General features: G+C 34.4%; 1 long non-coding RNA gene across 1 annotated transcript; it reads left to right on the forward strand.

The window, feature by feature from the left end:
• The first annotated feature begins 1,416 nt into the window (after nt 1-1,416).
• Nucleotides 1,417-13,459, forward strand: LOC146996636 (uncharacterized). Its single transcript, XR_015041513.1, has 3 exons — nt 1,417-1,450; nt 5,394-5,489; nt 13,352-13,459. It is a non-coding gene; the product is annotated as an uncharacterized LOC146996636 (long non-coding RNA).
• The last annotated feature ends 899 nt before the right edge of the window (nt 13,460-14,358 follow it).

A 14,358-nucleotide genomic window follows, 5' to 3' on the forward strand; every position in this document is an offset into this window, starting at 1 on the left:
TGAACATGAACTTACTTCTTAGGTGGCTGTCTAGGGGCTTGAAATGACTAATCCAACTTTGTATTTCTGGTACAAGACACTGTTTTGAATATGGAATGAGTCTCAGAGTGCTGAATATTGTTTTGTTCTCGGACTGTAGATCACACTTTTCTTTCAGGTAGGTTTTGTGTTTGAAGACTGCATTTAAGTCGGGTTTAATTTTGCCATTTTCTAGGTGGATTTTCCTGACTTCATTGTCACTCCATGGGTCTCAATTAGCCAATGCTGATGTTGTAATTTGTCTTGTGGCCGAATTAAGCAGAAGGATTTCTTCTGATGGTGGATAGTTATGTCCTCAAAGGCTGAATGCAGTTTGTTATTTTTAAAGAGAAAGGAAAAATTGCATTTCCTTAGAAAGTCCAGTTCGAGTATAATGATCGCCACATATACTATGTGATAGTAGGCAGCATTTCCAAACCTGATGTTTACATTTAACTTCCCATCTATGTGTATTTTATCACCAGATGCCACATATAGGAAAGCTTCTAAATGAGGATCAGGATGTATCCAAAAATACAGAATGGTGTCCAAATGAGTTCATCTTTAAACTGTTGAGATAAATCTTTCTGAATGAGGGTAACATTTGCTCCTGTATCGATCACCATTTTGGAAAGAACTCCATTAATGTGGCCCATGATAAAAAGTCCATTTTTGCCACCACTCACTGCAGAAATCTGAAGTGCTCTAAAATGTGGCTTCTCATGATCTGGCAACCTCCACCCTGCGAGATGGCCACCTCCCATCTTTGGGTGTTCTGATCAGTGTTGAAACGTGGAGTATAATATCGACTCGGAGCTTTTGTGATGGAAAGTGACATGAACAGTTCCATTAACTCTTTAGCCTCAGACCTCTTTGGTATTGAAAGCCTTTCACAGGTATGGCCATGGAGAACTGCCACTCCAAAGCAGATATGATAGATTCGTTTGCGTGCTCCGCTGAGTTCTTCAGGAGAATGGTGCATTCATTTCCTCTCGTGTCTTGGCTTTTACAAATTGCATGAAACAAACCATTCCTTCACACTGTTATGTCTATGGGCAGGGATGAGTTACAGGCTGTAGGCTGAGATATGGTTACTGCCACTAGCTAATCTTCGTCCTTGACCGGTTTCAGGCATATGGCATTGTTGGAGAGTTCTCTCGTGATAGAACATACCTGAACCTTCTGAAACCATATATGAACCATGCATACAGTGTTCACTTGTTCCTCCTCATCATCTCATGCCTAGGTTAAATCAAAGACTTCCTCAACATATTTGTGAGCCATACTGTTACACCTTGCACAAAAGTAATAAAGATTGAAACGCCAATTTTTTTATTTGCATTTTATGCAGTAAATTCTCTCAATTCCCACAAAGGCTGACCTCCTGGACCTAATACCATGGACGATGTAGTGAGTTTTACTGCTACCAAAAGTATGAACTAAGTTTCCATGCATTTGAAATAAACGAGGGGGTTGTCGTAAGACAGACGATGTTCAGTGGTCAAAATGACCCCTACCGCCGTTCTAGTGTTAAATAATGTTTGTATATTTTTCCTCTTATTTTATGATTTCTTTCTTACTAAACAATATAGCTTTATATCAAGAAACAGTTAGGAATTTTATCAATAATTTTCGGTATTTAATAGGACCTTAATTATGCTGGTGCGTTGCCAGTTGTCAATTCTGTAAAGAGGTCCATAAGACCTCTTTTCTACTTATTAGAAATATTTTGTAAAAGTTGAAAAAGTAGAAAAATATCAGATTATCAGAAAATGATAGGGAATGTATGTATTTTAGCATATGATTCTCACAGCGTAAAGGAAAGGGGAAAGGTGATAATGAACTTGACGGAATTCATATGTACTGAAATACTGATTTGGGATTACCAAGAAAACATCTGTCCTAACTGTTATCATCTGCAGTAAGTAAAATACATCTATAAAATAAACTATTTCTGAAAAAAAAGTAAGCATGAAAAAGACTGCATCTACTTTCTTTGCAGTATTTTCTTAATAAATAGATAATTGCAAACAAAGGAACAACAACTTATGTAGACATTACAAAGTAGTGAGACCACCCAGGGTTTATCCCTCTGGGAGATAGTATGAATGCAATTGAAAATTCCTTATCAGAATGTTTTTCACATAATAAGTTATTATGTGAAAAACATAATAAGTTATTAAATAAATGGTGAATAATTAAATATTAAAATAAAGTATGAGACCTTGACTTATTTGGGAGCTTCAGCTGGAATTACAATTTTGAACAAAAAATAAGAATTAGCTGTACTGGTTTCCAGTTTAATTTAAGCTCTGAATATAATATGAATGTTTTTCATGGCTTATTTGACAATGCCTCCAGCAGAAAGAGGGATAAAAGTAAAGGGGACAAAATGACTCCCGTCCGCCATTCTAGGAATACATGCCATTATTTCAAAAACTAACAAACCTAGAATGCTGAAATTTGTTTTACAAATATTTGTTATATATTTAGGAAAAGTAAAAAAATTCCAAATGATTTCTTCCAATAAAGCAAATGTAATCAACGGTAAAAAATGTTCAGTGGTCAAAATGACCCCTACTGCCGTTCTAGTGTTAAATAATGTTTGTATATTTTTCCTCTTATTTTATGATTTCTTTCTTGCTAAACAATATAGCTTTATATCAAGAAACAGGAATTTTATCAATAATTTTCTTTATTTAATAGGACCTTAATTATGCTGGTGCGTTGCCAATGCATATTTGAATATCGGCTTCCTTTGACCTTTAACTTTCCTCAAGGCTTAATTTCTAAAATTAGAAGTACCTGAGCCCTATGGAAGACTGTCAGGAAAAAAACAAAATGAAATAAATAAGTAAAATGGGTAGAAAGTAATTAATAATTAATTATCAAAATTGAATAATTAATGATTAGAGTAATTAAAAATTAATATTAAAATTTAATAAAATATAAAGACATAAACATAATAAGTTATTAAATAAATGGTGAATAATTAAATATTAAAATAAAGTATGAGACCTTGACTTATTTGGGAGCTTCAGCTGGAATTACAATTTTGCACAAAAAATAAGAATTAGCTGTACTGGTTTCCAGTTTAATTTAAGCTCTGAATATAATGTACTACTGCAAGGGTTAATAGAAATAAAGACCATTCTTCTTCCAGCACACCAATAAAAATTGTTAAAAAAGTTAAAGCGTCACGAATGAAAGTATAGAGAATGTTATAACCAGCAGCAGAATATAGAGAAAATTTTAACGGATGAAAAAAAAGAAGTGTCCAACATTTTCTGACTATGATTTCCTCTGAATATAATTCTAGCTGTCAAGCAGAATATGACAGGAGAACAAACTTTCACCGAATCCGAAGGTTAGTTGAAAAAAAAAAAGTAACAAGTGACAATTTTCATTTCCCGTCTTTGATTACATCATTCCAAAAGTCTGCATGTGCTATTTTCTGCAGGAAGACACTAGCGTAGGAACGAAAAATTTACCTGCTCTCATAAGTTAATTGTACTTTCTGGAGAATAACCCCTTAACATGTAGGTGGGGGCTTCTCTTTCCTTAAAAATCTTCACCTCCATACAAGGGCTCATTTCCCAAGGAAAGAGAATTATGCATTCAGAAGTTAGAATCAATTTTTAATATAATTTTATTTCTGAAAATAAAATTTTCAAGATCAAATTTCTACTGAAATTGCTGTTCTGTTACAATAAATAAGTGCCAAAGCCTTCTTATTTAAAGCTCCAGTGTGCTCTGGCTAGAATTAGGATTTATTCCCAAAACTAAGAAGCACCGGAGCCAGCTCTGACTTTCCTTTCATTGACTGCCTTTAAAATTTCATCAAGCCTTGGCTTTTAGTTTGAGAATCGTGTAAAATAATGCTGGGGCTTATTTTCGAGAAATATTTTGGGTGAATAAAGCATTATTATTAGTGTACACTCAGATTTTACATTATGCCCAAAGAGGCATTTTTTTAAATATTTTGTGGGTTACCTTCAATTATTAAATATCATGTTCTTTGCACTTAAACCATAAAATTGAGTTCAACAGCAATATCCCAAAATAATTTTAAAATGAGCAGATCCTTTAGAATTACCGATATGCAGTCTCACATGCTGGAGATAATTTTTTTTTCTATACTGCCATTGCTTGCTTTGAAATCCTTGAGTTTTTTTAATTAAAAATTTGTTAACATTTTACAAAATATGAAATGGATAATAAAAATTCTACTTCTCTTCTAATGAATATTTCTAATTAGACATCTCATGATTTTAATGCATGTTTTTATAAATCAGTATCATTAAAAAGTAGAAAAATGTATTCATAACTGTGTTTATTGCTTTTAAATTGCTTTTTTATTATGCAATAAATGTCTAGATCAAATTTGAAAGTATTTTAGACTTAACTGAATGGCAATATGCTAGCAAGTGGAAGATAAAAGTTTTCTATTTGAGGCAGAAGCAACACATTACTTTCGTAGAACCCAGTTTCGAAGTTAAAATTGAAAGATAAACATCCTCCACTTTTTGAATGACAACAGTCTGCAGATAAAAATAAAAATGCTTTAATTTGAACAGCGTTTCTACTGTTCGTATTCAAATTGTTGACATAGTTAATTAAAAATTCATTAAACGTTTATAAAATGTGAAATAAAAACAGTTGAATAAATTCTAAATTCTGACTTCCAGGTGTACACGTTTGGGTGGAGGACTAGGTTATTCAAAATTTGATGGCTGTAAATACCGTCGATATTTTTGGCAATGCAAGGAATATGCATACATACATATAGACTCTTCAATATTTAATAATGAGACAGGGTGAAAATATTTGGTAGCAACAATATGAAGCGCGATATGTCATTTATAGTGAATCACCACAAAATCTCATTTCGAGACTAATAACCCTTTTTGGGCTAAATAGCATTAACAATTTACCTACATTTTAAGCATGTACAATTTACAAAATATGAAATGGATAATAAAAAAAATTCCAAATTTGGCCTTCCAGATGCCCATATACAGATGGAAACGTCCGTTATTCGAAATTTGATAGCTCTAATTACTGTTGTTTCATCACAATGCAAGAAACATGCATACATTTATGCAGATTCTTCATAATTTTTTTAATATAGTACAAGTCTTTAATATTTGGTGACAGCAGTTTGAAAAGTAAACCAACATTTTTTCAACAGTTTTCAACACAAAATGCCAAAATGAAATTAATGGCCCTTCTGGGCTAACGCCTCCCCCCAAAATAACTGCTGCTTTTACATTAAGAAGTTTGTAATTATCTTGTTTTAATTACAACTATATATTCATGACACATTTAGTTAAAATTTTTGTTGTTAATGGTGATGAATAAATTTTCATTTATAGGGAGCAATATCATGACAAAGCTCCGACAGCTCGCCAGGGAGCGAGAGGAGGAAGAGCGCAGGGAGCAAGAGGAAGAGGAACGTGCACAGGAAGCAGGTTAGCATATTTGTGATATGATAATTAAAAAGACAAAAATAAAAATTGTAAATGATATCTTCAAAAGCAATGTATATTAATTTTTGAGTGTATTGTTTGTAAAAAAGGAATAAATAAAATAGGTATGTTAAACAGTTAAAGGTTTACAGCATTTAAATACAATAACCTACTTTCAGAATGCAAAATTAATGAAAGAACCAGGTAATCAACAAAAATATTCAAATTGTATCATTTTGTAAGAGTCCTTTCAATTATGTTAAAATCATGTAATGGTGATAATTCTGAAACTATGCACTTCGTTTTTATGTGTCCAGTTGTACATTACTTTACATGCCAATTCATAGAACTGTAAAAAACGGAAGAAGATTGAGATGACGTATTGTGTCCTTTGACCATATAAGCGCAATTAAATTAAGATTTAAAATAAGCCTATTTATTAAACCTTCCATAGCTGTAAGATTAAGCAATTATTTCTTCCTCAGCATGCATATCTGTCAGTCGCAAATTTGTGTTGCAAGTTTTTGCCTACTACGATGCATAACTAGAATGTAGGTAACTCATTGGATGACTGTCAAAAGGTTAACACACTAACCTCACAAGAATACGTGCATCTCCGCAAACACTTTGATAGTATTGTGGTTTTTGCTTTGGGGATTTCATCATTTTAGCTCAGTAGGACAGGAACAAGTATGGGGGGGGGCACCATGACATCGCCATTGACAAAAATGGTATAGACCTCCCGTGCACTAACCTTTCTAGAGAACCGTTCCCACTGCGGGGAACACAAGTGCCCTTTTCAGGCATTTATTTAAGATCTTATAAAAAGGCTACATTTTTAGTATATTTTTACATCTATGAATACATTGAATAGATGGTAACATTGCTGTACTTGAAGTTTTACATTGGAGCTGGATTGCATACATTATTGATTGATTATAGTGGATTTAAGTCATATTTACGTTGGTTAGTGGTTGTAGTGGTATTGCAGTGTTTTTACATTGGCTTTTGGATTATATTGAGTGCACTTAGCAGCTCACGGTTTTGGATTATATTGAGTGCACTTAGCAGCTCACAGTTTTGGATTATATTGAGTGCACTTAGCAGCTCACAGTTTTGGATTATATTGAGTGCACTTAGCAGCTCACAAGTATAAAAAATTATTCATGATTTCGTAATTGTTGCACTGTGTTAATATAATATTTATGGTAATTTGTATTTAGGTGATATTGAGTTCATATTAGTAGTAAATAGTTCACTGTCTCTGGTGATGGGTATGCTATTTTTGTGCTTTTATTGTTATTGAAGGCACTCCTTATATGGAGAAGTGCTGTGGAAATAATGCATTGATGAATGTCACCTCTGATGAAACTGAGTTTGTATTCACTTAATCACTCAAACACCGAATCACTGAGTGGTGCTGAGCAGTTAGTCACCATTAGTAATACTTTGAGTTCATAATCATGATAATCACTGAAACATTGGCCGGGACACTATTCTTTGAATTGGTGGAACATGGTATCAGTGGGATTCTGAGTACTATGTCACATGAAGCAGTGGATTACTGATTTTTGATATTATCCATTGCTTTGCATCGTTTGTGAAGCAATGGATCCGTGGAAACTTGAGAAACTGGGGCATTGAGCCACATTGAGTAATGTTGTGCATCTTGTTTGATGTTCCTTTTTTTTTTTTTTTTTTTTTTTAGGGCTGGCGCAGCTCTAGATCATGTTGACGTAGCTTGTCAATTAGTTCTTTAATGTTATTATAGGAATATCGATGTTTAATTGAACCTTTGGAATTCTACTCCTGATTGACTGGGGTGTTGTACATGATGAATTGATGTTAGTGGGCATTATAGAAGGTAATGATTTGGATCACCCCTCTCCCCACATACAGACACATCTGATGTAGAGGGATTTCTTTTGCTAAAATATGTGGGGAAGGGGCTGTGGCCGGAGATAATACTGTGACAGGTAAAAATTGGATATGGTGCCATTCTCGTCTATCTGTGGTAGAAGGCTGTGCGTGCATCTGCCTGTTATTCCTTGTGACCATTATAGTTTCCATTCTGTTAAGCATGCTGTTTTAATTTCTATTTTAGGGCCGATTGTGGCCATGGCATGTTTATTTCATCTCCAAGCTGTTCCATTGTGGCTTGCTTTGGCGAGGAAATCGGCTCTCTCATTGCCTTCACAATTGCTGTGCGCTCTTGTCCAGGTGATGATAAAGATTTTGTTTCTGGAGGTGATGGTATCTTGTATTTCTTCTGCAACTCCTGAGGTGGTGCATGAATTTTTAATCGCATATATTGATGATCGACTGTCTGTCACTATGTGGATATTATTGGTTTGTTCTTGTAGGAGATAGTTGATACTGAATTGAGTTCTGCCTGATATACACTATTGTCAGCTCTTAGGTGGCTTTGAAATTCAAAGTAGGGTCTATTTCTTGTTCTTATGGTGGTGCTGCAGCCATCTGTGAGGCAACGAGATTGGTGTCTTGAAGGTGGCTGAATCAGATTACATCTTAAGTTTTTGAGAGTCTTGGCTGGGTGAGTTTGATATTTCTTTGGCTTGTATTCATATTGATCAGGACAGAATACCTTGTCTTGGAGGGTTGCTGGTTTTTTCAATTGTAATATGGTAGTTGTGGTGGCTTCTATTTCTGCTTCTATTGTGAGTGGTGTCACTTCCGCCAGGACTTGGAGTGTGTTTGTGGATGTTGTTTGAAAAGCTCTTGTAATATTTAATAGGGCGTTAGATGGAATTTAATAATTTTTGTTTTCTTGAAGTCATGGAGTCTGCCCATATGGCTGCCATGTAGTTGACTGTCTTGTTAATTATGTTTTTAAGGAGTAGCTTCATTATATGATGGTTGAGCCCCCACTGGTATCCTTCCATGGGTTTGAGAGATTTTCCAGTTTTTGCAGTGGTGGTACGCTTTTCTCAAAGGTGTGGAATCCATGTGAACTTGTGGTCAGTGGTGAGTCCCAGATATTTTATGGTGCAAACACATTTGATTTTGTGGATGTCAGTTTTGATAATTGGGGTTCTTGTTTTATTGTGGCCAGGTTTAGGAATTATTAGAGCTTGAGAGTTTGAGAGATTTGAAATTGGATCTGTTTACAGAGAGTACTGAAGATGGAAAGCATTTTGTTGCAGTTATCCTGTAGGGAGTCTCTTGTTCCATTGATCACAAATGCCACATTGTCGGCGAATGCTATAATTCTTGCATGGTAAGGCCACTGGTGTTGGATTATCTCGTTGAAGGGTACAGGTGATATCCCAGAGAAATTTTAGCTCAGCAGTGGATCACACACTGCAGTGTTCATTATATTCAGTGAAACCTTGGACCTGGTTTTCTGCAGTTCTGGAGCCTAATGTGGCTTAAGGCACTCACTACACAGATACATAGATAGCATGTGTAGTTTAGCATAGTAAGAAATAAGATGCGTTTATTAACTCTACCCTTTAATTATTTATTCTTAGTGAGAATAGAAGCAGTTATTACAGTGAGCACATATTGTGAGGAAGCATTCATCATGTAGTGGAATATATCAGTTACCAATTACCACAGACTAAATTTATTATTGTTTCCAATTGCCAGATTTTACATCTAATGGATTATTAACATAATAAATGCACAATAACAAAAGTGCAGCAGGAAAGTGCTCGTTCAGCCAAACGATAAAGTTACAAGTATGGAACAGGTATCATGTGTCGATTTTAGCCTTCTCATTTTAGGACTTCATTGCAAAGATAGATTACCTGTAATAAACTTTTTTAAATGAATAAAATTCGATGACTTCAGAAAAAGAACGCAAGTCGTTTATTTTTCCATCAAATCATATCGCATAATCTACCAGTTGTTGCTGGGCAACAATCCTATGTTGCCATCTTATGAAAATTAAAATGTACAGACATTTAAGATAAGAAGAGGAAACATATAGGACACTACACATTCCTTTCCCAGTGAAAATGATTAGGAGACATAATTCTTTAAATGGGGGGAAAACCTGAACGTCCTTCCACTGCTTGTGGTATGGTTGTGATTGACACGGAGGTTTGCAATGTGTGAGCGGATCTGGATAATCCATCTGCCTGTGGGTTTCAAGAGGCTGCTCATCATTGTCTTTTATGGTAAAACATGGTTTTCAACATATCAACTGAAATTCTTTTAACGGTTCCATTAATTTCAATGCCAAAATACTTTGGTGCTCGGTGTCAGTGGCATAGCGAAGGGAGGCAAAGGGGTGTATGACACCCTGGGTGCTGCTCGCAGCGGGGCGCCAAATAGTCTCCAAACAAGATTTTCAGTTTTTATTTAGTTTTATTTCAGTTTTTATTTTACAGAAAATTTCAGTTTTTATTTCGATCGATTTCTGGAAAATATATTTAAAATTAATAATTATTGCAATATAATTAATTACTTATTTTCTTGATTTGTCTGATAAAATGTGTAATAAAATGTTTGCAGTGCTTCAACCAAATATTTCCACATACAAAACATTCTTTCTGACCACTTTATTTCTCTCTAAGAGATATATTTTTCTTTTTTTAAAATGAAATGCACATATAACTCATGTTTTTTTATTTTAAAACAATAACACGACCTTGTCCCGAATTTCTCAAACATATCCCGTTTCCAAAAACCGATTCCATAATCTGGAAATGACATTTTGGGAAACTCGTAAAGCTTCCGCTACAATGGATTGCATTTGACTATTCTGGAAACAGCTCATGGTCTTCCTGGTTACCGATTCAACTAAGTCATCTTGCTGAGAGATCGTATATTCACTGGGACAAAGCATTCAATACGTGCCGGTTGTTTTTAGTCTCCTACTAAAAAGGAATGCTACAGGTCGCTCCTTATCTAAAATGCATAGTTTCCGACGTTACAGACTAAATTTGCATATTCCCAACTTTGCAAACGTTATAATTTTCCTTTATAATATCTTCTATTTCCTTTTGTTAAAAAGGTTGTCGATTACATGGTTGTTTAATACCGAACTCGCAATGTTCCATAATTCTTTAGAACAGCGAATGTCTGCAAGATGTTATTCCGTAATAGAAAAGAAACTGAACCTAAAACTCCACTACAGATCTATGAAGAAAATGTTTTTCCAAACCAAAGTGTAGCACTTCAAATACTCCTTACTATTTCATTCTGAAATGTTTTGTTATTATCTATGTTTTAACTGTATTTTTTGGGGGGTAGACAAAAAGGTATTTACCCCGGGTGCCAGTTATGCTCGCTACACCACTGCTCGGTGTTTGACAACATAAGGCCAAAGATAAACTGGATTTAGTGACCGCGTTATTGTAGACGAACATGTAGCAATTCAAAATGCATTTTGAAATGAATACACTTGAATATCCATGGGTAGTCTTTGGAGAAGATTTCATGTTACAGATTATACTTTGTACAGTTTCATGTTATGAATAATACTTTGCACTAACTCTGAGTGTGTGACATTAGGCATCATGGTGACGAATTCTCCAAGTAAACAGAGGGCACTTGAATAAAGAAGCTCTGCTGAAGAGTATCCTGTATCTTCTTTCAGTGCAGAGCATAATCCCAGAAGAACCAAGGGTAAAGTGTCTACTCAAGATTGTTCTTTGTTGTAAATGAGATTTTCAAGCCCAATTAGTCCATATGATCTTGAGTTGGTCCATCTTGAGTTGTCACCCAATTAATCCATACGATTGTGGATGGTATGCAGCTGTTTTGGATTTTTGAAAACTGAAGTATTTGCTCAAAGATGAGAAGAGTTGACTTCCAAACTGACATCCTTGATGAGAAGTAATATGCTGTGGTATTCCAAAACAAGAAATCCAGGTTGAGATCATCCCCTTTGCAATTGTTTCCGCTAATTGATCTGCCATAGGAAGAGCTTCAACCCGTCTTGAAAAACTATCAATCATCGTTAGTAAATGTCTGAAACCTTGACATGAAGGTAAGGATCCAACAAAACCAATGTGAACGTGTTGAAAACATTCAGGTGGAATGTTGAAGTCCATAACAGCCAACTTTGTATGTCTTTGAACCTTAGATCATTGGCATTCCATGCATTCCTTACACTATAACTGACTGTTATTACTAAAACATAGTCTTATCATTAAATATCATTAAAATAAAAATACTTCCTTCACTCATCAAAGATACCGAGCAATCCAGAAAAACTAAAGACAAAACTTGCTCCCTTACCTGGGTAGTGTGATGTTGAATCTGAATAAAAACTCTAAGAAGTTGATTTATCTAATTATATTCTCTCTACACTACAAAATATATACATTTTTTAACAACTGTCGGGAAATTTTTCTCGCCCCGAAAGTTATTACACATCTTAATCAGTTCACGTCACGAAGGTCGAAAGGGAAAAACCCTTTTTTTCTTTCTACTTCAATGACAGCCAGCGCCATCTGTGTCTCGTACATCAAAATGAAGATATTTGTGTTTAATGTTTGAATGATGTATTTCACAACAACTGACAATCCTTATTGAAATTTGCCCACATGAATCTTTTCATGATTAATATTCTTGTGCTTCTAATCCCTGTATGAGATAGGGTAGGAATAGAGGAAAATATTTGTCTGCGAAAGTTTGAGGGGATGTATGGGCGGTTACTGTTTGCAGAGACATCGCAGAAAATCAATTTGTCAGTGCCTGAATGGGAATCTGAACCATTCTTAGCCTCCGGTTGTTTCTTAAAATTTTTAACTCTTCATCATCTTAAAATTCTGCACTAGTTGCATAATCAGTTGGAGACGGTATTAATTCTGGAAAGAGCATCTGCAACAACACTTCCTTCTGCATTGACAAAGCAAATATTTGTTGAAAATTGAGCAATATAACTCTATTGTCTTGCTTGTCTGGGAGAGGCTTTGTCTAAATGCTGTTGAAAAGCGAAGGTGATAGGTTTGTGGGTTATAGAAATGTTGAAATTGGCAAAGTATAAAGTTGGTCATGGGCACGAGTGCTTTTGCCCTTGGGCTTGTAGCAAGTAATGCCAACCCATTTCTTGCCTCAACCCTTTCTAGAAGAAAGATCTTCATTGAACTCCTTACATTTTACATAATATACAGCATACAACATAATCATAATACAAACAACTGCATGTAAATATAGCTAAGATAATCAGAAGCAAAAGTTTTTTAAAAAAGATTGTTATTAGATTTATGCTTTTATTATTTTTTGTGCTGCTGTTATTTTTAATTTTATAAACATGTTTCAAGAAGCACAGATTCTTACCGCACATAAAGTTCGATATCACTTAAAATGTGATGGCTGTGGTCTAATCAGCTGATGCAATTTTTAAAAATATTTAATCTAAAATTCTTCATTCTTTCAAATTTCATTCTAAAGTATTCAGCTTGTTTCTTGTTTACTAATGTAAATTATTAGCTTGACTTAAGTCTTCCATTGTATATTGCAATTATTGTATAAAGATTTATATATTTAAAAATAATATAATTGGTTTGTAAAATATATTAAATAATTTTCGTATATTTTTCCTCTTATTTTATGATTTCTTTCTTACTACACGATATAGCTTTATATCAAGAAAGAATTATGAATTTTATCAATAATTTTTCGTAATTAATAGGATCTTAATGATGCTGGTGTGTGGCCAATGCATATTTGCCTATCTGCTTCCTTTCACCTTAACTTTCCTTTCATGGACTAGCTTTAAAATTTTATTGAGCCTTGGCTTTTAGTTTGAAAATCGTGGAAAATTATGCTGGGCTAATTTTTCTATTAGATTTTTGTAGTCTGAGAAATATTTTGAGGAAATAAAACATTATTACTAGTGTACACAGTTAAAAAAAATTGCTTTTATATCAAGAAATTTGTAATTACAGCACGGGAGGAACACATGCAGGAAGAAGACGCACAGGAGGAAGACACGTGGGAAGAGGACACATCTGAAGAAGAGGTGTTGTAGGAAGAATGCGTGTCTTCCATAGAAGACATGCAACAAGCAGGTTAGCATATTTCTGTTTTGAGAATCTGATAAAAGAGTACTCAGTCTTGTTTGGTGTGAAACACTCATGCTATGCACTGTCATAATGAAAGTTTGAGTTATCTGAAACTATTAATTATCTTTAAACATCAAGTGGATTTTATATTTTGTAAATAGTATTCATAACTATTATTGATCCTGCAGCTACAGCTGCATTTTAAATGTATGTGAAAATATGTATCTAAAAATTTATTTTCATAAAAATACTTGCTAAACTCTCATTTTATTGCAGGTGCATATGATCGTACTTGTCCGTGGTTTTTTCAATAGCATTAGCCAAATGATTACATTAAATTGTTAAAAAATTAACTTAGTAATTTTTTATCTTTTTTAAAGGTTTTTATTTCATTAGGAATATCAAAATTCTGCAAATTTTTTTTTCCACTGGGGTGACTGTATCTCCTTCGATGTTGATGAATCAGCATTCAAATAAAAAACAGCATAACTAAATTAAGAGTCCACACGTAGACGGACGCTAGAATATATTTAAAACAACATTAAAAATTACAATTCAAATTTTGTCTCTCAAGAATACATCGTTAGCATGTCATGGGATACGTCATTCTCACCACTCGTTTGAAGTGCATTTTAGTTAGAGAAGAGTTGAGTTGCAGTGTGCTTCTCACAAACGATAACTATGAACAACATTTTAAAGGCCCTGCTTTTAACACTCCACCTTTTGAGTTTTGGGAACATTGATCTGGGACTTAACACCTTTTTGTCCATAACGTGAGGGAAGTTGAACAACACGTCTAGTTGTTACAAGATGGTAATTGGGATTCCTTTGGTTCACAGAAGGCTCTCCTTCTAACATAACATTCTCCACATTGGCGACCATCCAGTTCT

Source organism: Stegodyphus dumicola, chromosome 6, assembly GCF_044657685.1.
Source record: "Stegodyphus dumicola isolate Sdum_Otavi_A_Nest chromosome 6, ASM4465768v1".
NCBI lineage: Eukaryota > Metazoa > Arthropoda > Arachnida > Araneae > Eresidae > Stegodyphus > Stegodyphus dumicola.